Source organism: Miniopterus schreibersii (assembly GCF_964146895.1).
Source record: "Miniopterus schreibersii genome assembly, chromosome: 19".
Lineage (NCBI taxonomy): Eukaryota > Metazoa > Chordata > Mammalia > Chiroptera > Miniopteridae > Miniopterus > Miniopterus schreibersii.
The window spans coordinates 22,379,263-22,405,365 of NC_138119.1; the positions used below are offsets into that span (position 1 = coordinate 22,379,263).

The 26,103-nt window shown below is 41.8% G+C and overlaps 1 protein-coding gene across 1 annotated transcript in view; it reads right to left on the reverse strand.

Annotated features, from left to right (window-relative positions):
• COLGALT2 (collagen beta(1-O)galactosyltransferase 2) overlaps window positions 1–26,103 on the reverse strand; it is a 75,615-nt gene that overhangs the window by 35,128 nt on the left and 14,384 nt on the right. The window lies entirely within an intron of this gene.

Sequence of the window (26,103 nt, forward strand, 5' to 3'; positions counted from 1 at the left end):
TGGTTATACTTAAACAGTACAGGCATAAAATGAATTTAAACTAGAGTGAGCTCATCAATCTTCTTGGAAATATTCCTATTTCCTTTAATTTTTAGTTATGTAAGATATAAATCCTGCCTTTCAACTTCACTAACAATTACCCTTAATTTCAGCAGTAACTCGGTTGCATTTTCATTTCAAGTTCATTTGCAGGGTCACAATAAAATTTTTAGCCAGTGCTGCTTTAACCACCTGCAGCAGAGCGGAAAGCCACAGCAACAGTTCCCAGTATAAAACTCAAAATCTAAGGGATCTTCACGCATCTATTATGGATTAACTTTCCCATCCCTTATACGGAAAAAAAGTACCATCGAAAGCCTCCAATAAGGTATACAAAACATATTTCTGTTCTACCTTGAAAGTATAACAAAATGATCCACTTATAAAGGAGCTTAACTCACTTATTCACACAAAAATATTTCCGTATTGTATCACAAAGCAAACTCATGCTGTGTATCAGATACACATCTAAAGCCAAGTCAGGACAGGTGAAAACGAAGAGATGCCAGGGAACTGGGAAAGAAAGAAGGAAAGCAGGGGTTATAATCTCGGCATCTAATGAGGTAGAATTCAGGCCAAAAAAATATTAAGCATGAGAAAGAGGTTTTATAAATATAATTCTAAAGGGTGTAATTCAAGTCAAAGATATACTAAATGTGAATATGTCTGTACCTTCATAGAGTACAGGGGTTGGCAAACGTTTTTCTTTACGAGCCACACAGTCAACATTGAGGCTCGCAGGCCATACACCCTGTCCCAGCTGCTTCCCCTGGCATCGCAGCAGCAGAGCAGTTGTGAATGATACATAAAGGAATAAACATTCTCAAATGCGGATAAAACTATTTACAAAAGCAGGCAGCAAGTAGTCTGTGAATCCCTGATATGGTGGGCAGGATAGAAACTGCAAGGAAAAACAGGAACTCCAATAATAAGAGATGCTAACATACTCTCTCCTTGGAAGTCGGTGCAAATGGAGATAAAGTAGACAGACAGAGAGAACCTACAGGACACATTACAGGCACTATATTTTCTTCTCAAGTACACACAGAACGGTCACAAAACTTGGCCAACAATTACATGACAAAGAAAGACTATAATATTGAAATAATATCAACAGCATTCTCTGATCACAATGCAATAAAACTAGAAATTAGCGATAAACTAAAAAACAAAAATATTGCATTAAAAAATTCCCTATTAAACAGCTTTGAGTAAAAGAGGAAATACACATCAACTTCAGAACTGATAAGCATGAATAAGAAAAACGCTATATATCAGAACTTTGAGGTACAATTATAGCAGTGATCAGAGAAAGATGCAGCTTTATGGCCTCAAATCAATCTAGACAGAGAGCTGAATTCCTACTCAAAAGGCTAGAGAAAGAGCATAAAGAAATGAATAAAGATGAAGGTAGAAAGGCATGAGGTAGAAAACAGAAAAAGAGTAGAATAAAAATGCTGAAAAAAATTTTTTGGGGAAAAAAATTAACAAAAGACAACCACTAGTTAACCTAATCAAGACAAAAAAATATAAAAATGAGAAATGACAAAGGTAACGACTGTGATTGATGTGGAAGAAATTTTTTAAATTATAAGCAATTACTTTGTATACACCGATGAAAAATAAATTTAAAAACTAGATGTGATGGGAGATTTCCTGGGAAGATGGACGTAAGCAAAACTGACTCCAGTGGAAATATAAAACTTGAACAGAACAATTTCCATGGAAGAAACAAAGAGAAAAAAACAACACCATGAGGGCCAAATGGTTTCACAAGGGAATTTTACCAGATATCTTAAGAGACGAGGTATTTCCAGTGCTATGTGGCCTGTCCTCCAGAGCACAGGTATAAAAAGCCAAGTTCTTTTCGTAAGTCAGGAACTATTGGTATCTAAACCTAATGAAGACACCCCCCCCCACAAGACCAATATATTTTAATGTCTATGCTGCAAAAATCCTAAATAGTTACAGACTTCAGTATCCTATTAAGAAAATATTATATACATGTCCTAAGATTGTTCAATATAAGAAAAATCCATTAATGTAATTCACTTTATCAACAGACCTGATGAAAAATCATACGACTATCTCTGTAAATGCTAGAAAGATCTTTAACAAAACTGAACACCTATTCCTACTTTTTAAAATCCATACTATACAATTTTTTGAGCAATGTCACCCAATAAATTCAATTAAAAAACACACCATGCTAAATACAATTTAAAATGAAAAAGGGGGAGGGAGGGCAAACAGAAAAGAGTCATGGGAAGAAAGAGATGTCTGAGATCATAAAAGGGACTACAAGTGCTTAGATTTTATTAGCAGTTCAGCAGGTCCTTCTGGGAGAGAAAGTCATGGGCATTAGCAGCAGCAGTGGTTCCCTGCGAGCATGGCCTTGATAAGAGCAAAGGAGGAGCTATGAACAGTGTTTACTGCTTCCATATATGGCAATTCCAGGAAATAGGATTTTGTTAAACCCAATCCATAATGGATTTTGTTCTTTCTACTTGAGCTTTTGGAGATCACTGCAGCTCCAAAAGTAACAAACACAAATCTTTAATAGAGAGAATATTCAGGAATGTTCAAGAGAAAAAAAAATTGTTAAGCAAAGCATAGTGGAACTCAGTGCTCCACAGGAAATACATGTCTGTAAAATACCAAGTAACTTGAAACTATTTCAAGTCACACTTAAGTCATAAAGTATAGACAAATGGGACAGAGGTGTGCAACTATATTTGAAAAATCTTATTTTGTAAGATGGATATTTGAACTAAAACTAGCCTTAATAAAAACCAAGGCTAACTTATCTACTTTCAATTCTCTTCTGGAAATCAGATTAGAACCGGCTCCTCTTTTCAGAACAAGGTCTAGGAGGGTGGGAGACCCACAGGCCCACCTGGACATTCATTCCACCAGCTGGATGGGGGGAGAGGTGATGTGTGCAGCTGAGGGACACCAAGTGAGCATCTTGGACAAAGATCGGGTAATCTGAGGAGGTGGGAAAGTGGGAGAGAAAACTGCGTGGGAGAGGGCCACGGGCTCCAGGTAGCTTTCGACAATGCTGAGAAGTGCATGTCAGCAAGAATCACATCCACCGTGACACGTGGCCACAAGCTACTGATGTCCAGCGAAATAGCATGAAGGGCACTGAGAGAGTTGGGCCACTCGCCCCACAGGATGAAGTCTGCCCAGAGCAATCCTGAAACTGGGAGTTGGCTCCAATACATGCTATCCTTCACTCCAAATATCATGAGTGAGTTAAAACAAAACAGAACCAAAAATATCTTGACTAAAGGGTCAGCCAAAAGTTAGGAGAATTCTATATTATTCCAAAACTGCTATATAAATAGCGTAGGAGAATTTATACAGCATCTACTTCTTTACTTGATTATGGTTTTTCCATTACTCAGGACTTAAATTCTCTTTGCCCTCCCTACACATTGATGCATTTCCTAATCATCTGAACCAAGCTGGCCTTATTGTATGAAATTTATTTTCCCGGTATACAGACTGAACAACTTCAAACTCTAAGTATCCACTACTGACAAACCTCCTTAGATATTAGTTGCTTGGATGTGTCTAATTAAAAACAGAAGCACAGATTTTAAATACTTTTTATTGAGTTGAAAATTTTTCCTATATGGTCACTTCCCCGAATTGTTAAGATTCCCTTTGTTCTCAGGCTTCCGAGGAAAAGAAGAATTAGTCCAGCTGTGGTTGGAGGTCCATCCACACCAGTTTTGGATGTGCAGGGCCAATCACTGTCCCCTGGGAAGGGCAGTGTTGCCCCATACCAGCCCACCGAGGAAGGCTGGCCCACCCCTCAGCACTCACTGCCCTTCCCCTCCACTCCCCCAGCGAAGGCAAATCAACAGAAATCCAGGCAGGCCCTTCTAACTGCTGCCTTTTAATTACCCTGACACAATGTGTTTCTGTTCAAATACATAATCAGGAAAGCACGCAGGCGCTGGTCCATTCAGAGAACTGGAGAGAGAGATAGCAAGACCCAGAGGCAAGCTCCCGGGGGGAAACATGAGGCTCGAGTTAAGGGCTCTATTTGCAGAGCCCGTGGCAGATGCAACAGTGCGGAGCCTGTCCCGCTGTGAGGCTTCACAGGCGCTGGACATAAGAAACTGTGCGGCTGAGATGGATTTTTCCACCAAGCCAGGAAGCTGAGGACACGGAATGTGTGAACCGCTCAGGAGAAGCCCAGGCGCCTCTTCCAACCTGAAAGCTCCTTCCAGTCCCGTAGAAAATGAGGGCTGTCTGGGGTCAGCCACCCTTCTCCCAATCAGACCAGGAAAGGCACCCAGAAAGGGAACAGACATGGCTAAAGGATTCCTTGAAGAAGACAAATGATGTGAAGAGACATCTGCAAAGGTGATCTGCAAGTGATTTCCAATCCTAGTCAAACCGGAAACCCACTGTTTGAGGACATGAGCATGTGCTGGCTGGAAGGCCATGTTCCTGGGAGGCCAAGGCCGGTCAATCTCTACTTCAATTCTGCCAACCCAAGTGGAGTCACACTTAAATCAATAACTACCCTCCCTCTCTCTTCCCTGGGTGTCTCTGGCTCAGGATAAGACAGCAAGGAGAGCTCAGCTCTTGAGTCATGACAGACCTCACATAATTCATTTTCTTGGAAGGCCATGCTGGGACAGTGACTTCCCTCGATCTCTAAGGAACACCAGGACCTGCCACCACTAAAAGGTCTCTCTCCTCTACATCTAAGAGAGCTGTGGCCCCGATACGGCTGTGGTGCTTGCATTCAGTCCCTTCTCTGTGCATCAGTCTTGCTGGCTTCCTTTGGAGCTAGTACCTAAAATGGAAGAGCTGGTAGAAACAGATGCAAAATCCACTTGGCCTCAGAGGGAAGTCTAGGCCATTTCTCATCATAATGCTGCACATCCGCTTTCTCTCTGATTCTGATTCTAGTTTCTGTTTCTGCTTCCTCTTCGTATTCTCTAGCTCTGCATGTCAGCAAAAGTCCGTGAGTCTCAGATTCAAAGTCATATTAGGACAAAGGTAAACACACACCACACGTGCCATCAATAGCATGCGCAGGGATCTCCTTGGCTCATGGAGTTCCTGGGCCAGCAGGTGCATTGTCACTGTTACAGGGAAAAGTGAGAGCCCACAAAGTGGACCAGTGAACAAACACATCTGCAGGGTGAGAGAGCTTTCCTACTTTGGCTGTGCCCACCACCCCAAAAAAGAATAGAGATTTCTCTGGCAATGTCTAAACACGCTGACATTTCTCCCTGTTCCAGGTCAGTTGTCATTCCTCAGTCCTGGCTCTTAAACTAATAGCCAACTTGAAATAATCAGCACTGACTCATTTATTTTTACAAGTCCTACTGAGTTTGTGAGGGCTAACCTCACATTGGTAATTGTGGGACCACAGAAGCCATATAAACATGCAGACCAGGTCTCCCAGCAGGTGGAACACAGATATTGAGGAAACACTACTCTTAATCACATCCATCTGCACTGACCCTCAGGGAATATTCTCAGCTCTCTGCCACTCCAGAAAGTCTAGATTTCTGACACCAGAGCAACAGGACTGCCATCGGTTGGGCAGGATGGAGGCAACACTATGTAGCAGTTGACGTTTACTGTCTTAGAAGCATCAAAATACATCTCCCAGAGGCTCAAGGGAAGAGTGATGGGATGAACAACAAAATTAGTCACCACCTGGACAATTCATACCATGACTAGTGAGTTGGCAAAAATGAATTTTCCAGCTCAAGACTTCAAAGACTGTCCTCTTAACTCTCTTGTTTTCCTTCAGTAAGGAAGGCTCATTGGTGTAGCAAATCAAGAGCTCCACCTTCAAATAAAATTCCAGGAAGCAACTAGTAAAATCCATTTTCAAGAAAGGTCATGTCATCAAGTCCCACCACGTCTGTTTCTGTTCTCAGGGACAGCCTCACCAGCAGCTGTTTGCCAACCGGAAGAGATATGCTTGGCCACTCGACAAAATATGATGATGGATTCTTGCTTCTTGGTACTGGTGTAGAGTTGTTTAAAATCTAGAATCCATCTGCTGGGTGGAAGCTTGATTATGGATATAGTTAAGGATACAGATATGGATTGTGGAGGCTGGAAATTTCTCCCCCAAAAAGCCTTTCCCTAAGTCCTACCAAGTCCCTTGCTAGCAATTCTTCCTAATGAACGAAGAAATCTGAAAAAGCTCGCTTCTCATGAAACCCTCTTCACCAATAAAATAAGTGTTGCTACCCCTTCAACATCCCTCCTCGGTATGTCCTGCTTAATCCCAGAAACAATCACAGGCATTACACACCTGGAGGCTGGGTAACAGTGATGTAAAAAGAAATGATTCTGAAAATGCAATTAAACAACAAATCAATTTTATCCTAAGGGCCAGGAAGAAGAATGGTAAGATCTTCAGATTGATCATGAATAGTTAATTCAACACTGAGATGAACTTTAATTAAACATATTACAAATGAGCTTTTTCTCGATACCTTTGATTCTGAGCTATAGTTTTCCTCTCTTGGTGTTAAGAACCCCTCACCCATATATTATGCATTATCCTATTTTAAGCCTAAGTTAGGCATTATTTTTATCTCCCCATTTTATAGAAGAGAAGGCTGGGGATGGGACGTTATGACTTGTACAAGTCATGCAAATGGTGGGTATTAGAGCTTGGACTTTTCTTTCAGGCCTTTGCTGTTCCATCGCAACCTTATCTCCAACTCCCCCACCACACTCACCCACAAAGAGTGAATGCCCACCTGTCATATTGGAAGAAGTTCTCTGCCTTGCCAAGGACATTAATCAACATGACCAATATGAAAATATCAGAATGAAAGGATGGAAATGTCCCAGTGGAAATAAAAACAAGAAAAACGGGAAGCTTCATCTGTTCACTATAAGCTTTGTTAAGGTTCAATTCAGCCTAATTTTCCTTGGAGTCAAAACCCTTGAAATGAGATCTAAGTATCAGCAGCAGGACAAGGTAAACATGTTTCTCGTTTAAGTCCGCATTTCCGGTTTTTCTTCTCCTTTGTCCTTTATTTTCCTTCCCACTCTTTTTCACCTTCTCTTCATTCCCCGCTTTCTCTTCCTTGCTAGATTTCCAGATTCTATTAAACTCTTTATTTTGTGGATGTGCCTGAAGTAATGGAGTTACTAATAAAACGTTCCTGCATGGTCAACAATGAAAGCATTGATAACTAAAGAGAGGACACACAGGATCCAGGGCCACATTCTGCAGGAGCCCTGAACCCCTCCAGCCCCGGACACCCCAGGCTGGATTGGATGCCCCATATCTGCAATGACACAGTGATTTCCTGCCATACTCCCAGCATTGCACAGTATTATAATTAACTGGTTCTAGGTCTTTCTCCATTACCAGACTCTCTTCTCTGAGGATAGTAGCTAACAGAATTTACTGTGTGAAACACGGACTTACCGTGGGCTTAATGAATGAATGAATGAATGAATGAATGAACAATTTCAGGGGGACCTTTTCCAATCCAACCCAAATGCCTACAAAGGCTGAGCAGAGATAACAAATGTGCTGTGTATGAGCTAACAGTGGGAGAATAATGTTTTCAAGGTTCATCCACGTTGCAGTATGTATCGGGACTTCATTCCTTTTTGTGGCTGCATACTATTCCACTGTATGGATAGACCACATTTGTTTATCCACCCTCCCCCACCTACCCCTCCCTTGGCCTTTACTAAATTATTGTACATGTCCATAGAGTATGCATATATCATGTGTCCAAATTTCTCACTCAAAAACTTTGCCTGGTGTATAGTAAACATTTAGCACATGCTTGTTGAATGACTGAGTAAATGAATGCTGGCATAAATGGATGACAAAATAAAAATATACTCTCCAGATTTACTAAGGGCCTACCGTGTAAGCAAAAGCGGCAAAAATAACAGAATAATGCTAACCCTTCATAAAACATTTTGATTTAAGAAGCCATCAAACTCCTTCCTGCTATACCCCTACTTTCCCCATTGAAAAAGGTGGGCTAGACACATGAGCAAAGAGAGGAGGTATCCAATTTGCAAACTGAATTCAAGGCTGTTTTCCCACAAAGTCACCTACAATGAGAACTTGGCTCCTGCGGACGAAACATTTCAGTCCTGTCCACTGCTGTTGCTCAAACCTGTTGTCTTGGTTCCAGTAATAACAGGCCTGGCCAGCTCAGGAGGGAGACAGAAAATGTTTGCCTTGAATTTACCTGCTTTAAAAGTTTTAAGTCTGGCCTTCCCACATCACTTCATTTGAGATTTTTTCACTTGGGGGCAGCGGGGGGATAGTGTTTGGCAGATGTCGGCTCCATGTTCATAGTCTACGATCACACTCAGATTGCAGAATACTGAGACGTATTTGTGCAGAGGTTCGAATTATTTATTCTTGTTCGTGGTGTCAGGCTATTCTGATGGTATTTTTCCCCATCTCTACCATGGAAAACTACTGTCAGACCGAAGGAGCAGTCTGTGCGCCTAACATTTCCAGGTGCTGCTGGGGAGGGAGCCATGCACAAGTGCACAGCACGGAGATGTTTTCCTCCTCCATCTGTCACCACACCTCTGCAGAGAGGGAAGCAGCAGGCACCGAACTAGAACCCTTGACTCGTAGCCTTTCATTTCATCTTCACAACAACCCCATGATGTGGATTCTCATTAATCCCATTATAAAGATGAGGAAAAGCAGGTCCAGAGAGGTGACACCTCAAGTTCAAACCTCAGAAGCAGTAAGAGCCAGACAGCAGGGCTCAGATGACCTGTGAGTCTTATTTTGAAATTGTACTTTGGAGTGAAGTTTAAAACAGAAAGAAATGTTTTAAAGGAGGTAGAGAGTAAATTGTAGTTTTGTTTTCAAAGTGCTAGATCTATCAAGGGCTTTACGTTCTTAGTAAAATTGCCACAGTCACAGGAAATTTATTTTTGAGCCCCCAAGGGTTGCTGGCCCTCTTCATGCCTCAGGAACAAACATACCCAACCAAGCCCTCATAATTTTGAATAATGCCTTGATCAGCAAATGGCATTTATCAGTAACTGATTGATTTCACTTTGCTGTTTCCCAAACCTTCCACTATCTTGATTATCTCTTCTCCAACAGATGGGTTTATCTATGTCCTTGCTGTGAAAGGAAAAATAGGTTTAGGGAAAAAATGACTGAGACAATAACTTCTCAAAAGCCTGCCACGAATGTCACTGGTGACTTTGGGAGGTAGGACAAGGATCTCGGATCCTAGACTTCCAAGGTGCTGCAGCCTCCCCCAACCCCCTCACGTGGGTCAAATCCCATGGTGATCAGTTCTTTTGGTCCTTTCACAGTTGCAAGCTGATCTTTATTTCTACGGTCTTGCACAATCTACTTCTCCCTCTGGTCTATAAGCTTTGTGAAGGCAGGGATATCGTTGTCTTTGCTCATCCTTGAAGTTTCAAGCCCAGGACAGTGCCCAGCCTGGGCACTGAGTAAAGTGTTGCTGAATGAATAATTGAGTACAAGGTTGGTGTCCTCACCCTTCTCTATAAGCACTAAGTATTTAAAATGTAGACACCATACCAGTAAAAAGAAAACACACAATTAGACAAGTTTGGGGAAATATCTTTTGGCGCACTTCCATTCTGTTTCATAATCCATATCCAAAAAGTGTGAGTCTAAGCAGGCCCTGGAAACAAGCACGGGGTCAGATACTGTTTGGTATCGAGCTGTTGGAAGGCTCTGGTGGAGCCGAATAATCTGTCCGGGAGGAGGTGGGGAACTTGACCAGTTGCTTTGAAGGCAGCATCCAGAAGACATCTGGCCAGGGCAGAGTTCAAGCCAATGCAGTTGTGGTCAGTGGTAAATATGGCAACAGGTGAGTCATTCTTCCCGGCTTTCATTAGGGTGTGTCCTTTGAGCCAAATTAGAAATCCAGCAACTGGGCTTGGCACTCATCATTATAAACAGAGTCTAGGTCCAGCCAACAAAGGGAGAAAGCTGCAACTCCCTTTTCAGACCTAAAATAGGGTGCAATGGCTCCCCAGGACCTAGCAGGATGAAGGCAGCTCTTCCTGCTCTTCCTGCCCCAGTGTCAGGTCAGGCCACGCCTAAGGCATGTTTTAGTGTTTAGCTGCGGCCATGTTCTTCTAGAGGCACCATGGGACAAAGCCAACGCCGTCCAACGTTTCAAGTTCACTTCCCCAGAATCTCCCGACCAATTTTTCAGTTCAAGTTTTTTGTAAAGGTTATCATGGCATGTCACTGGTGAAATTCTCATTCTCACTCCCGCAGAGCTGATGTTTAGAGAGGGCACTGGGCATCACCAGAGCCAGACCAAAGCTCGCCAACCCAAGTCTCTTCAGCAGAGGATCAGAGTGTAGCCTCAGATGAACAGTTTTCATCAGAACAACAGTTTGCAGGAAGACCTGACAGAGCCCTTCGGTACAATGCAGTTAGGACTCAAGATTGAGGATTTGCTCAAATACAATGCCAGGCCCATAAGAGACATTCGATCCCTTTGGGTTAACGGAAGAAAACCTCTATGAGGAAGGGAATGCAGAGAGTTGGAGTAGATAATGTTTAGAACTCACTGGAAGCTAGATAAGTCTGTCTAATGATAAGGTGATATAAAGGTATAGATAGTGATTGGGTTTCAATGCTCAATAAAGAGACCCCAAATCAGGGTGAATGAGATGAGACACATGGAGAGAAAACTCTATGGAGATACAATGAGGAGACCTAGCCCAAAATATTGGACTCTAGAGCTCTGGGAAGGAAAGGATATTTCCTGCCAAGTTATCTTTCGACCAAAATAAATGTTTTGACATTCCTGCAGGCTCAGTGAATTCTCTGCCTTGAGAACAAAGCCTGCCTGCCTAGAGGTGAGGACCTTCGACTGACTTATAACTGTGGAACACTCACATTAGCCTACGGTTGGGCGAAATCATCTCACACAATCGGTACACTGTAGAGTGTGAGTTGTTCACCCTCATGATCAGTGGCTGACCAGGAGCTGGGCTCACTGCTGCTGTCCAGCATCACAAGAGAGTGTTGTACCACATACCACTAGACCAGAAAAACACCCCAAATCAAGATTTGAAGTATGCTTCTACTGAACGTGTATTGCTTTTGCACCATCAAGTAAAAGGAATCACAAGTCGAACCATCATAAGTGGGGGGCCAACTGTACTGTACAGGTAAGAGATGACGTATTAAAAGTAAGGTGTAAGAGTAAATACTCTAAATTTTTGTTCGTCTGAAATGTCTTCATTGACCCTCCTTGTTTAAAGAAGAGTTTTTCTAGGTATAGAATTCCAGGATGTCAGTTTTATTTCAACACTTAAAAGATGTAATTCTGGCTCTTATTTTGCTCTTGAAAAGTCAGCATTAGGATGTTCTCTGTTAGTAATCTATCCCTCCCTTTCTCTATGCCGTTTTTAAGGTTTGATCTTTTTTAGAAATATATTTTGCAGTTTAACTATGATGTATCAAGTTGTGGGTTTCTTTTTATTTATCCTGGTTGGGATTCACTGGAATCTGGATCTGAAGATTGGTGTCTTTTATAGGTTCTGGAAAATTCTCAGCCATATTTCTGTCCAGATACTGACTCTCCCCTATTCTCTTTAAAATTGACTTCTGGAATTCCAACAAGCACATATTAAATCTTATCCTCCTTTCCTCCACATGTCTAAACCTCTCTTTGATATTTTCTATCTCTTTGACTTTCTATATTGAATTCAGGATAATTCTTCAGCTCTATTTTCCAGTTTATTAATTCACTCTTATATTGTACTTAGTCTGCATTTATAACTTAAAGCATTATATTGTTTTCTTTTCTAGGAATGACTGATATATTCCCTACTTCACATTTTCATATATGTAGAGAATCACTTTTCCAAAGTACTTTCATTACAGGCCAATTCAATTTTTTTAAAGTATTATTTACCTTAAACATATGGGTATTTTTGTTATTAGAAAAGGCAGCTGGAATCACATAAAAATATTCTGCCTCATTTATAAAACCCCTTAAAATGCCCTGCTCCGGTGCCTTCTTACCCATAAATCTCAAAGTCACCAACAACCTTTTTAGGTCAAGTCAGAAGTCCAAACCCTTAGAGTTAAGAATATTCCATGGGTCTGCAGGTTTGGGCCTTATGCTTCTGTGGCACAAAATTTCATTTCTTTATAAGACTCTTCCAGTGAGAGATTTTGAATGACAAAATATAAGCCCTCAAGCTATGCTAACCCATGCTTCTTTTTTCTCCTCTCACTCTGTTTTGAAGATGAAGATTTTCCCATCTCACTGCTGCAGAAAGCAAACACCAGTTTCCAGGGAGTTTGTGATGGAAGCCCAGTTCTCACTGTGTGCTGGTCTAGGCTTCACAGGTGGCGCTCCCGAGAGCCTGGGCCGGTCACCAAACAGGGTCCACTCTGCCTGGAGTGGACGGCGGTCGGGTGACTGCTGCCCCAGGCTGAGAGAAGAAACCTGGGTTGGACTCCAGGCCTGCAAATAAACTCGTGGCCATCTACATTCCCTTTCATGACTCAGCCGTTCTTTATGAAAGGATTCACTGTGTGAGGAGCAGGAGGCTAGCAGATCTGAAAGAAGAAACAACAGGGGAAAGCTGCGGAGACGATTAAGTCACTGAAATCAAGGTGCAAAAGCAGCTGTTCTGGGCTGTTGCTGCTTTGTTGTGGCAGGAAGAGAATTTCCACTTAAAGAAGAATCATCTCCGGAAAGTTAATCTTTATGTACACGATGCAAACAGCACAGAAGCAAAACAGGATCAGGTCACCATACTGGGATCTCAGAGAAAAGCCAGATTTCAGGTCAGGTTGCATAGAGGCTGAGTTTGTAACCTCAAGACCTATTCCGGTGTGTGTGGTAGAAAAAGGCCTTAGGTCTGAATTCCTGTTCCACATTTTCTATCTTCGGGACCATGGTCAAGCTTCTTACCATTTCCGAGCTTCAGTTTTCTTATCTGAAAAATGAGGGTGACAGCTACGCCTTTGACAAAATCGAGATGACACATATAAAGAAATGATACAGAAATTTCTGGTTATCTACTGATACCCATTTCCCCTTTCTTTCATGCTAATAACAACTATGATTTTGCCTGGGCACATTGCCACTCAGATAAAAGAATTTACTCCCTAAAATCACATATCTATGTATGTAAAAGTTGGGACTAATGATACATTAAAAAATATTGCACAGATATCCATTAAGTTTAAAGTTTTTTTTTTTCCCCCACACTCAATCCAACTTAATTCTGATGCAAAGAACTAGGCTTAATATCTATCAAAATTTAAATTTCACATTTTTTGGACCCAACAATCCCACTTCTAAAAAGCCTACCTACAGGGATATATGCATAAAAGATACAATAAAAATGTATTGCATCATTGTTTGTGGGAAACACAGAAGATTGGAAAGAAATTAAATGTTCAACAACAGGTGGCTGGTTAAATAAATAATTTGTACTCAAGCAGTAAATTAATATGCAGCTTTTAGCCTCAGAGAGCTACATGGAAGAATCTCCAAGTGGATTAAATTCCCATGGGGGGGATTATATATGCATTTTCCAAAGATAGCTGCAATAAAGATAGGGGCCAGGTCTCTTCCTCTTGAATCTGAGTGGCAGAAGTGACACTGTGTGACTTTCAAGCCTAAGTCTGAAAGGAGAGTCAGCAACTTCTTGCTGATCAAGCCGGAGTCCAACATCACCAAGAGTTGCCACGCTATGAGGAAGCCACACCACGTGGAGAGGCCAAGTGTCAGTGCTCTACTCAGCAGTCTCAGTCTCAAGTGCACCCACTCCAGGGACCAGACATGGGAGTGGATGAACCTTCGAATGATTCCAGCCCTCAGCTTTCAAGTTTTTTGAGTTGAGGATCCAGGTCTTACGGAGCAGAGAACAGTTACCCTGCTATGCCCTTTATGAATCTCTGAATCACAGAATTGATGAGCATAGTAAAATGGTTGTATTTTTCTTTCATGAAGTTTGGGGTGGCTTGTTGCATGGTAATAGCATGTTTTTATATACATACAAAATCTCAATAAGATTATATAATAAAGCCATTAACCTTGATTGTTTATGGACAGTGAGTCCGGAGATGTAGAGAGAGTGTGGAAAAGAGTTTTCACTGTATGCTTTTTCATACAATTTCAATTTTTCTTTTTCCACATACACGTATTATTGCATTTTCAAAGCATGTAAAGAGAAGTACATTTGTTAAGAAGATGTGCGATACCAGAGACAAGCACGTCTGCCAGCTCTCACCAGCAACGTGACTCTAAAAGCCCAAATGCCCAGTGAGCACATGTACCAAAAAGTCCAAAGAAGATGAACAGAATATTCCAGGCTTCCCAGTTTTTAAAATCAGATAAAATGTTACCAACTTTAGCAACGATAGTAGTTCAAACATGACACACCTTCCTCAGTATTTTTTCCCCCAAAATAAGTTATTATTTTAAAAAGAAAATTATCATCCTCTAGCTCGGTGTCCAGGATCTAAAAGAGCATTATTTTAATCATAGATTAAGGTGTATGTTGAACACCACTTTCGATTTACATCTTCTAAACAGCGAGGCAGCCACAGTCTTAAACCCCTGTCCAGTGTAACCAAGGGAGGCACTGGGTGGTCACATGAGAACGGAATTATCTCAAAGTTTGTCAGTCAGTCTCCCCCACCCACTGTGGGAAAGCGTGCATCCTGGGAATTCACAGTGTCCTGAGACCTGGTAATGACAGAAGAAAGATAACCTTGCCTGTCCACCTTGCCAAATTGTAAAGGTAACGAGAAAACAGGATGTAACTAGTAAATCAGGGGATTTATTCCAAACAATACCAGGAAATAAAAACAGAAATTATAAAGCAAAGTCATTTAAGTTCTTAACTGTGTTCTACAACAGCTTTCTTAAGCATTTTAATCTGTTTCCATTTCCTTAATTTACAAAGCCCTTTTAGGAGTAGCTGTAGCAAGAGACAGCCAGTTCTCTATAAAAATCACTTGGTGATTAAATAGCACGTATGATACAGAATTGTCTATTTCCATAACTTTTAAATAGGCACAGTGGGTGATTCACAAACATTCGGAGGGGTAGACTGGCCCTTTCTGGACATTAGAGAGAACACGAGTGTCCTGGGAATTTTTGTAGAAAATGGTTCTACTTTGCTATATTGCCAGTCTCACTACAAAGCAACAGGCAGCCTTCGGGGGGTGGGCATGGGGAGTGGGGGTCATTTCCTGTGTTTGGGATCAGTGGTTGGTCACTGAATATCATTAAAAATTTACACTCAAAGGAAGTTGTTTTCTTTACTAACAAGAAAATAATTTGCACACTGAAGGCAGGAGGCACCTGAAGACAGAAGGCCCAGTGGAGTGCTGGACCCAAGGCCCCGCAGGTGCTCAGCAGTCCCCTCTGCCCTTGGCCGTCCAATAACACGATGAACTGTAGCTCAGAGTGGGGGTTCCAGAACCGTCTGCTGCATGAATGAATAAATAATAAGGAAGCCCCGACTTCTCCAGGAAGTCATGAGCAGAGAGGGATTTGTCGGCATTAAACGTGATTTGTTAAGTGTGAATTAAGAGCAACATAAATTGCCTTCTGTTTTGGCATTCCTAACACTGCATTGTATTAAGAGATTGACATTTTCATCTTCAACGTAATTCCCTCAACTCCTCTTTGGAAATTATGAGGTACAATAAATTAACAGATGTATAATTCTTACCTTGGTCTCTTTCTCATTGCATTTGGCCAGTTATCCCAGAAACTTCATAATGCTGGACTTATGACAACTCTTCAAATCACATCTACTTGTTTTACACTCTGCCCTCCATATGAATCCCCCTTCCTTCCTCTAAACATTAGTCTTTGTGCTTCTTTCAGATTTTAAATGGAGAGTTACGAGTAGATCATCTTGAAGATTATATTCATATTGTTAGCCGAAGATGACACTTTTTTCAAATCACTGAACCACCAGAACACTGGTAGTGACAGCCCAAGAAGTCAACAGAGACAGAGCTAAAAAACAAAAACGATGTTGACTTACACTTAAAATCTGTTATTGACTTACATTTAAAATGACGTTATTTTAAAATATCACTTCTCTCCCTACTTTTTGAACATAACCTGTATTCATTCCAGGCTTGCTCATGTTCTGTAGTCCATAAGAACAGTGGCTATTGTTAGGACAGGAAGGAAAATGACAGAGCAGCTGAAAATCTGAGCCTGGAGTTGCTGACGCCCTGCTTTTGACCGACGCCCGGGGGCAAGAACTTCAAGACTCCTTTGGACTCGGGCTAGTCTTTGCTCCCAAGGTACCTGCTACCTGTCACAGCCGCGCTAACAGAACTCCTGGCCAGGCTCTAGGCAACTGAAACAAATGATCATCAGCTCCCAGGAGACAAATCCCAGCCACTGAGCAAGGAGCCAATGGTGCCCTCCAGCCAAAGGAAGCAGATACAGCAGGCTCATGGGGAGGAAGGTCTGCTTTTAATTTTCGGTGGCACCACATGCAGACTCAGTGAAGAGCTGTGTGTTGGGAGAAGGCCATTACTTGACATATAATCACCAGGAGCAGCAACCTACCAAGGAAGCTAATGAAGACCCAAGGACTGGTGCAGCCTTTTCAAGAAGCAATTTAAAACCCTGTAAAAACAATAACGTCTACAATTCATCTCCCTCCTTAGTGCATCTCCCTCCTCTGTGAACGCTTCTAAGTGGATGTTAGCTATGCAAGTGCCGGCCACATGGTTTGTTTCAGGAGCCTATTTAATGAAAGCTGGAATCTGGACCAGTAAAGCTTTCACTTCAACCCCCCTTCTTCCGCCACCTAGTTCTCTGACAACTTAACTGGGGGAGAGAAACTATTCAGAAAGAGGCGGCAGGCTAGAGAATATTCGGCTATTCACAATCTCCCATCTCTGCCCAACTCCAGGATCATTCCAACCTCGAGTTACCTTCAAAGCTGTGTCTGCGGAAACCCTTTCCCCCTTGTCTGCTGCTGGCTGCTACACAGAAACCCAGGCAGCCTCCACCTTTCCCACCAACCCTTATATCAGGTGCAGCCAGTATGTGCAAAACCAACTTCTTGGTTGCAAACAGCTGTCCTGCTACTTGATGTAAGGTCAAGGGCCATTCTCTCAGCAACCCAAGGTGTCACAGCCTGTGGAGCTACGATCATTATGCAGTTTGTTCCATTGTCTGACTTGTCTCATTTTCAGAGGGTGTAATCTCTACATGGAAAATCTCTATGTGAGGCGCAGGTGGGCAGCAGTCTGACTTATATTGATCAATATGCTCCCAGACTGTTACATGAACCAATAATAAATGGGATCTGACCAGCATGGTTTGGCAGGAAATGTAAATTTTACAAATATTCTGCATTTACACTAGCTCTTGTCATAAAATACTCTACTATAATTTGGAATATTATCATCTCCAAGAAGAATATACAAAAAGGAAAAAAGGCAGCAAAAGGACATTTCTTCGTCCTTCCTGCCTGCTGCAAATATATTTCTCAGACCTGTCTTCCCCCCAAAGAGAGAAAAACAGTAATGATGAAAGGAGAGTAGAGACTCCCCAAGATCTCTCCTGAATCCAGCCCATCACGTGTCCACAGCCCTATGGCATTTCTACTGCCCCCTTCTTTAGGATGTTGAGTGTAAACGATTTTTTTAAATCCAACTATCCTTACCAGCCTTTTTGTGCCAACGTCTTTATAAGTGTTTAAAACCATTGTAAAATATTATCCACTAATACAAACATAGAAAAGAAACTACTTTGAGATTTTGGTAGTCACGGAATTTACATCCAAGTGCGTGTGGGTGGTGTGTGGGGACCCTACAGCGTCTGGGTTACCGAGGAGAAAGCGATTTCCTACCAAACCAAATGAAAACATGATGCTGGGTCACATTTCGAAATCCCTTTTCTTAAGGGAGAGGAAAAAAAAGATTGAATCTAATTTTCATAATGAGTGTGGATCCCCCTTTGAAACAATCACAGTTTGTTTTTATTGAACTTAGCATCATGATAAAGAAACTATATATTTTCAGTGTGGATATGGGATTCTAATAAACATGAAATTCATCCTCACAGTGCACTTCAAAATGTACTTTATTCCATCATCAAACAAGCAAAATAAGAGAAAGGATCCAACAAAAGAGAATTCCAACTCCCCTGCTTCTGGTCCTAACTTTGCAACCGGACAGGTCCCTGAGGAACTGGGAGGAAACCACTAGTTGTCTTTGGGGACCTCAGTTTTATCATAAAAGGTAAATACAGTGGATATTGATGTGGAAAATCTATTGAAATAATTTATTTGCCTTTTCCCAAATATTTATTGAGCCCCTTCCTGCTGGGTGCCTCAGTGCCAGAACCTGGGGTTACAATAAGACAGGCCCTGATCCCAAGGGAAATCTTATGTAGATATAAGGTAAATACGCATCTAATCCTATCACTTTTCTGTTTGACCCTGACAGTGGAGCCATCGGCGATTTTTCCAACCTTGGCAACTTGTTCCTGAACCCAGATCCTTCTGTGATGCTGGGCTTCCAGAGGAGAGAGAGAGAGGCCGTATTTTAGGCACTCTCTCAGAGCCCAATCCTACCACTAGAAAGACTCTTGGTATCTTTGGTGAGAGAATAAATAAAAGAATATCCCTATGCATCTGCATAACTTCCAACTTGGTGAAACAGACTATTTTGCTCACCTTCCCTGCACAGCTACACAGGGAACATCCTTAGTTCTGAGATCCAAACGGCAGATCCTTGGTCCTGGGCCATGAAGCCATTATATTGAAAGTGAGGAAAGAAACGCAGGGGGATGGAACCGTGTGGCTGACATGAAGAACGGATGTTCAGTGGCTGATCACAAGCTGTAGGGTTCGCAGGGCACCCCCTGAGCAGCGTGGAGGGTTCTGTCAATTAAATAAAAGGCCATGCATGTGAAACTAGGGACAGATCTTACTTAAGTGCCAGCTGTGGATTTCACAGATGTGTGTGACATTCAAACACACTGGAAATTCTAACTCATTATGATGTCTTGACAGTCAACATCAACTTTGGTGTCACAGGTGATGTTACGAAAATGAATTCTTACTCCAAGCTTCAAAGTGTCATGGGTGGCTTTATTTATAGGCACGGGGTGGTTTTTGAGGCCATAGGCACTTAATAAAATGTGACAGCATGAGTGTTTTGTGGACTAAAGGACACTCAATTATTAAATTTGTTTCAGAGTCAAAATGATTTAAAATTTTCCACTGTGATAATAAAGTATCTGTCACTGAAATTTTCATCGGTCACTGAATTACACCAACGATCCAGGAGGGAACATACAGCAGGCCTGGAGTGGGGCGCGCTGAGCTGAGAATTGCCCTTCGGAGTGGCAAGGCAGCCACGCAGCATGTTCTCAAAGTGTTTCATTGTGGGAAATGAGTGTGGGTGTTAACATACTATTTCTAAACACAAATTTGAGGATGCTTTTCCCCCCCGTAGTGAGATTTCATTGTGTTAAGTAAGGATAAATGTCATTAGTTCAGAAAGTGCTAACATGGAACCTTAATGGAAAGAACAGCTGGTTTGTGAGACAATCAAAAGTTAAAAACAAGGCTTTAAAAGGGCGGTTTGTGCCGCTCAAGTGCAGAGGATCGCAGAAGGGCAGGAACTGGGTTTGACAGCTAAGAAGGTGGGCAGGATCGAATCAAGGTTTTATGGGGGCTAGAAGCTTATATAACAGGAGAACCCATTCTAAAAAAAACGAAAGACCCCAAATGTAAAATGAGATATGAAAGTGGATATTTATTTAGAATAAGAAAACAGCTATATAAATAGTTATAACCAATTAATAAATTTGTTTTAGAATGAAGTAATTATGAAATAATTATAATAAGTTTTCGAAAGCTGAGAGATGCCACAAACATCCAAAACCCAAGAAAGTATTTTATTAATTTACCACCGGACATACTTCAATAAATTTACTTTCTAGATTTTTGCTTACATACTCCCTGATCACCTCTTCATACGATAATTACTTTACAATGTCTCTCTGTATAGAGAAAATAGAAATATAATTGTCTCTCCTCAACCAAGGTTGACTGAAACTTGTTATTATTAATAGTTTAGAGGGTTTCTGCCATCTCGCTGAGTCGGTACCAGTGCTGTGTGCCACTTCAAGTAGACTGCTAGGCTTTCTCAGGCCCAGAGCCCTTAGATCTGCTAGAACACAAGCTGAGGTGCTGCAAAGCAGAAAGCAGGTATGTGCTCAGACATACAGACCTGCTTTGTGCTCTTCTGACACAGTAATCTGATAAATTCTATCCCATGGGATTCCCACAGAAAAAAGAAAGGCGTCCAATAGGTTTATAATTATATTCAACTGTGTTTACTGCATTATGAAGTATGTTTTGGTGGAAGAGAAGCTTGGCTTTGACCAGGAGTTCATGAGAACTAAATTATTCAGTTAAAATTGTGCACATCAAATGGCTGGAGGTAGTTTCCAGAGACAAGTTGCGACCACGGTTTCTCTTCTATCTCACTTACTTCTGACACCAGCTGCACAACAGGGCCGCTGGTCCTTCACCTGTGTGGCAAGTGGACCGTAAGAGTAATAAGCTACACACAGAAGTGACTATGGACCACGTTACTCAGCTAACCCCAAACTAAATGCATTCCCCAAGTCAGCTTCCCCTGAACCAGGTCCCATATACACCCACGGCCATTCTGCTGCCCAAAATAAGAGGAAATGTGATGAAGGGGGATGGCTAAGTGGTCATTTTCCTTTTGCACATTTCGTCAAAGTAGCTGTGAATACACAGCCATGGGCCCCTAGCAGGGGGACTGAAGCTCAAGCTTCATTAACTTCACAATCAAGCCCCCTCTGGGCCTGGGTCAGGTCACTGCTCTGCCACTAAGCACGTGGCTCTGGAAAAACCTTAATTTGCCTGAACGTCAGTTTCTGCTTTGTCAGATGAGGCTGCTAATAACAATCCGTGTTTCATGGGGTTGTGGTGAGCTCTGAACAAGTTGATTCATAGAAAGTGTTATCGCAATGCTTGGCACCCAGTAAGTGTGCAATGAACATTAGTGTTCATTATTAAGGGAAAGTGTTATGCTGCAGAACACTCGGTAAATAATTCATATACCGACAGTAAAGACATTAAGCAGGACCCAACTGTATATATTAATTAAAATGATTCTCTAAGGATAGCAGTGGCATTGCCTTAAATTATCAGATGTATTTAAAAACAAGAAAACGACTTTTTAAAAGAATACTTGAGATTTAACTCGTACAAACTGAATAACCCCTTCTTCACGTCTCACTACGTTGGAGCTGGGGGATAGGAGGTTTGTTCTACTATAGTGTCACAGAGGAAAGAAGACTGTTTCTCTTCTAGTACTAATTATTCTAAACCCGGTGTGTTATGTTTCCTTTCCTGGGAAGCATATAAAGAATTCCATTCCCAGAAATCGAGGTTTCAAAACATCTTCAGATGCAAAGTAAACAAAGTGGAAAACAAATCCTAACAATGATTTCATTCAGAGGAAACTTTTCATTGCTAATGAAAGCAAGGGCCAGTAGAAACCTTTTTCAGAGACACATTCACACACACCTTCACTGTATCCAGATATTTCATGAGATATACGTAGAATTACTGCACAGGATATCTACGGGAAAGGGCATGAGTTATTTTAGAGCCAACTCTGACACTGAGGCCCCCACAAAGATGAACATGTGATCTTCCTAAGTCATAAATTCATAAGCTGAGAGATGCTCCCGACAGCGGAATCACAATCAACTAAGAAGGAAGAAATATGTTCTGCCAGTAGCGAGCAGTAAGAATGCCAAACGTCAGGGAGTGGGGGAGGCTTTAAATAAATAGAGATCATGGTGGCACCATGCATCTGCTTCAAGCAAATCAGATTACAATTATTATTTTATTAGAGATTCGGTTTCGAAAGGTCTCAAATGTGAGCGCTTGAATTTGAATGGCTGGGGTCCCTTTTCAGTCTCTATAAATATGCCTCTCCTGTCTGAAATAAATGAGTCATTGGGCTCTACTCTGATTTTTCACTTCTCAGTATTAACTCACCTCTTCGTAGCACCACACATGGAAGGCAGAGGAAAAGTTATTGACCTAAGGAACCTAAATCATAACGGGTGAAAAGCAGCTCTTGTGAGGGCTCAGGCAAGAGACAGAAAAGTCCTGGCAGTTCTCTTACTTTTCATGAAGAAACCAGAGCTGAGCTGTGCCAAGCAGACAGCTATGAGCTCACTGGTCTGAAAGAATTACTCATTGAGGCTTTTCCCCAGGACAGAACCATTGGGTTTATGCAAGAAACATAACGCGAATATTGATTTACAAGATTTGTCTTTTTAAATCAATAATCAGTACCCTCTGCCAGAGCTTGGGCCTGACACAGTTCCTGGTTACATTCCCTGACAGAGTAGGAGATTAAAAAGAAAATAAATACTCCACCCAAGCAGTGTTTTTAATTCACATTCGTTATGTTTGGTGGCCTCCTTCCTGTTTCAGGAGATAAAGAAATGAAAGCCTCAAGCAACTGAAAATGATAGAAGAGTTTTTACAGGATATAATGCTCCACAGTTGAAACTCAGAAATTAAGCACAAAGTAAAGCAAGCCAAAAACAATGTGAGCCCAGAGCCAATGCGAAAAATATGCTTTTTAATCAAGAGAGTACAAGTTGTGATGTAAACCGAGAAATGGGGATATCAAAAGTGGACTGTGTTGAAATGGTTTCCGTGGGAAGATGCAGAGCAGGATCTAAAACACTGATATATGTTTTTGCAAATTTTGCTTCATGGCGAAAGAAAACAAAGTAAAGTACAGCAAACAATTCACCTAAAACTCAGTGATTTTTAGCTGCAGGTCCTTTCAATACTGCCAACCTGTGCTTTAAGGGAGAAATATATGCTGCTATGATGTCCAGCACTCGCTCGATTTTTTAGATTCTTTGGATGGATGTGTAGAATGTCTTCTTTACTGTTGGGGCTGTACGTTTTGTCCAGTTTTATTTTGTTATTTTCAACTAAAGCACTTTAATTTATTTATGAGTACTGTCCCCCTGAATCCTGCCAGTGCTGGCATTGCCACTAACGACAATAGAGAAAGAAGTATTTTGAGAACATCCCACTATGAAGTCAGGATGCAGAGGATGCTAATATGGGAAATTTACCTGACATTTCAATTTATTGACCTTCGACAATACTCAAAGGTTACTGGCACAAATAGTATTTATTTCCACTCACTGGTGGGCATTCAGTTATATAGTTACACAGACTGATAAGAATTAAAATATAAATATATCAGCCAGCGTTTTAGCCAGAGTGGTCTAATTGGATAGGACTGCCACTTGTGACTGTTCTGATACTGGAGGAAATGACTTTCCTCTCCCAAGGATAGCTCTGCTGTGTAGGCCCACACCTTCCCCAGAACAAGGGCACATGCCTTCAGTCTTCCTCCACGCTCCAGAGCCATTGGTACACATGCTTTATTGAAGCTAAACACATAATACATAGAATGAGATTGAGAGAACACAGGAGTGGGCATCGTGATCAGACCCCAGTTCCCTGGCTGGTGGAGGCAGCCTCAGGGGGTCAGAAGAAGGCTGGGCACACCCAGCCCAGTGAAGCCAACCCACTGAGGGCATCTCACTCATGATCTCGAGATACAACGCCAAACTTCCTTTGGATTTCTTCAACTGTTAAACAGGTGGCTGAGTGGTCAAAAATTTTTGAAATATTATACTGTGATTGATGTTATTGAAAACTGAGCTTCTTTCCCCAAAGAGGAAGACCAAAGAAGAATGGAGAGCCATTCAGAAGGCAAATCTGACATAAGTCCCGGTGGACTAAGCACACTGGCCTTCTTTGCTTTCTTCCCCCAAGGGAAGCCTTTCCCTGACTCAGGAACCTGACTGGCTCCCTTCTCTCCTCTGTTCCCTCCCTCTCACCACCATGCTGACAAGGCAGCTCCTTCTCATCACTCAGGGCTTGTTCAAGTACCACCTCCCCAAAGAGTGCTTCTCAGACCACCTTATATATTATGAGCTCTCCAGCAAAGCTCTCCCCACCATCCTGCTTTGTTTTCTCCTTGGCACATATCTTTTAAAATCATCTTGTTTATTTATTTACTTGTTTCTAATCGCTCTCTCCTAGAACTGTACAGCATGAGCTCCATGAGAGTCTATGACAACCTCACTTAGAGTCTCTCAGGTTGTACCGAGATGTCATCTGAAAGCCTGACTAGGCTGGAAGACCCACTTCCTAGGGGCCTCACTCCCAGGGCGGCAAGTTGGTGCTGGCTATTGGGTGCAACCTTAGTTCCTCCCCATGTGGGCCTTTCCTTTGGACAGATTCAATGACCCTATGGCATAGGGGTCTCCCAAGGCAGGCAATCCAGGAGGCCATGGCAGAAAATGCAATGCCTTCTATGACCTGGCCTGGGAGGTCACACACTCTCCATTTCATCTGTTCTGCTGTTCATGAGTCAGCAGGGGAGGAGACTAGGGGAGGAGTGAACTCGAGGAGGCTGGCTCGTTGCGGGCCATCGTGGTTATTGGTTACCTCACTGTGGTTACAGTTCACTATTTAAAAAGCAGGCCTTTGAGATGAGAAAATATCCATGCAACCTCATATTTTTACGCATTAGTTCAATACTTATAAACTTTTTAAAGAAATAACGTGTTCTACTCTTCTATGGAGACTGGAAAAAGTATGCATTTCTTCTTAGTGACAGAATTAAATGAAAAGAATCATAAAATGACTACTGTTCTCACTTTCATTTTTTGTTGAACGACAGTTTTACTCTATACTTAATTGGACATGTGCAGCACTCAAGTGCTTTGAAATGTAAAAGTGAGATCAAGGCCAAGGTCAAACTAAGCTGGGAGGACTTTAACAAGTACTTGGAAGCAGGCCCCTAGACAGACTCTGCAGCCCAGGTCTCTTTTGAGACAATGACATATGCAATTCTTCTACCAAAAATGACCTCACTTGTTAACAGCTGATTTTTCAGGGGGTCTGGAAACCATAGTGTATTATTTTGCCACCCAGGATGAAACTGACTACAGACTGAAGCCATGTGTGACCTTGGTCTTCTCGGGAATCAAAGGCCTTGGAAAGCAAATATTTTTGTTAGGGGATTGAAAATAAGAATTACCTATCTGGATTTTTATAAGTCATAATCATTTTTTATAAGGTGATGTGCCAAACAGTTTTTCCTAATTATTTTGGATAAGACACCTGAGTTTCTAGTACTCCCAATCCTATTGGTAATAAAGAGACCAATCCATCAATAAATGAACCAAAAATCTACCTAGAAAAATTCCTCTGAAAAAATAAAAAGGCAAGAGAATGTGGGCCAAATCCATGATGTTAATAAAAGTAGTGAAAGTTTATTAGAATACGAACTCAGAAAAAACTACTAAGGAGCAACGATTTCAGAGAGGAAAACACAGACCGTGGTTTATTTGTCCTCTGCTCCTTTGACATTGAAAGATAAAGTGTTCCATTTAGGGAGACTATTTGCTTTCTAACTCAAAGGAGCAGAGTGCCAGCACAGTTCATTATCTAAAACTCGACAGCTGAGTACAGACCAGGGAGAGCAACAGCAAATCTCAGATACCTTGTTAGAGAGAAGAGAGGAGGCGCTTCAAAGCCCACTTTACTTCATGGCAAAACGGTTTGACCCCGGTCCCTTAAATCACATTTACTGTTATATTCAGAAGAAAAACTCACTGGGGCATTTTACACTCTCATGCATGAGCCCCTGTGTCGCTAAGGCATCCTACGAGAATCTTAGTTCAGAAACTCAGAGCAGTTGGCGCAAGATCCTAGGGTCGTAAGGGAAGGAAGCAGCTGGCTTACAGCTTGAGAGTATCACCTGAGTAGCAAGATCAGAGAGGGAGGCAAAGGGCAGCGAGTTCTCAAGGTAATTCCGATCCAGTGGAAGGGTTTGCTTTTTTATTTACTGGTTACAGCTCAAAAAAGGAAGAGTTCGATTTAAGAGACTGAACCCCAAGAAGGTAAGTCGGAGAGTCACCAGTGGGAACACTCTTT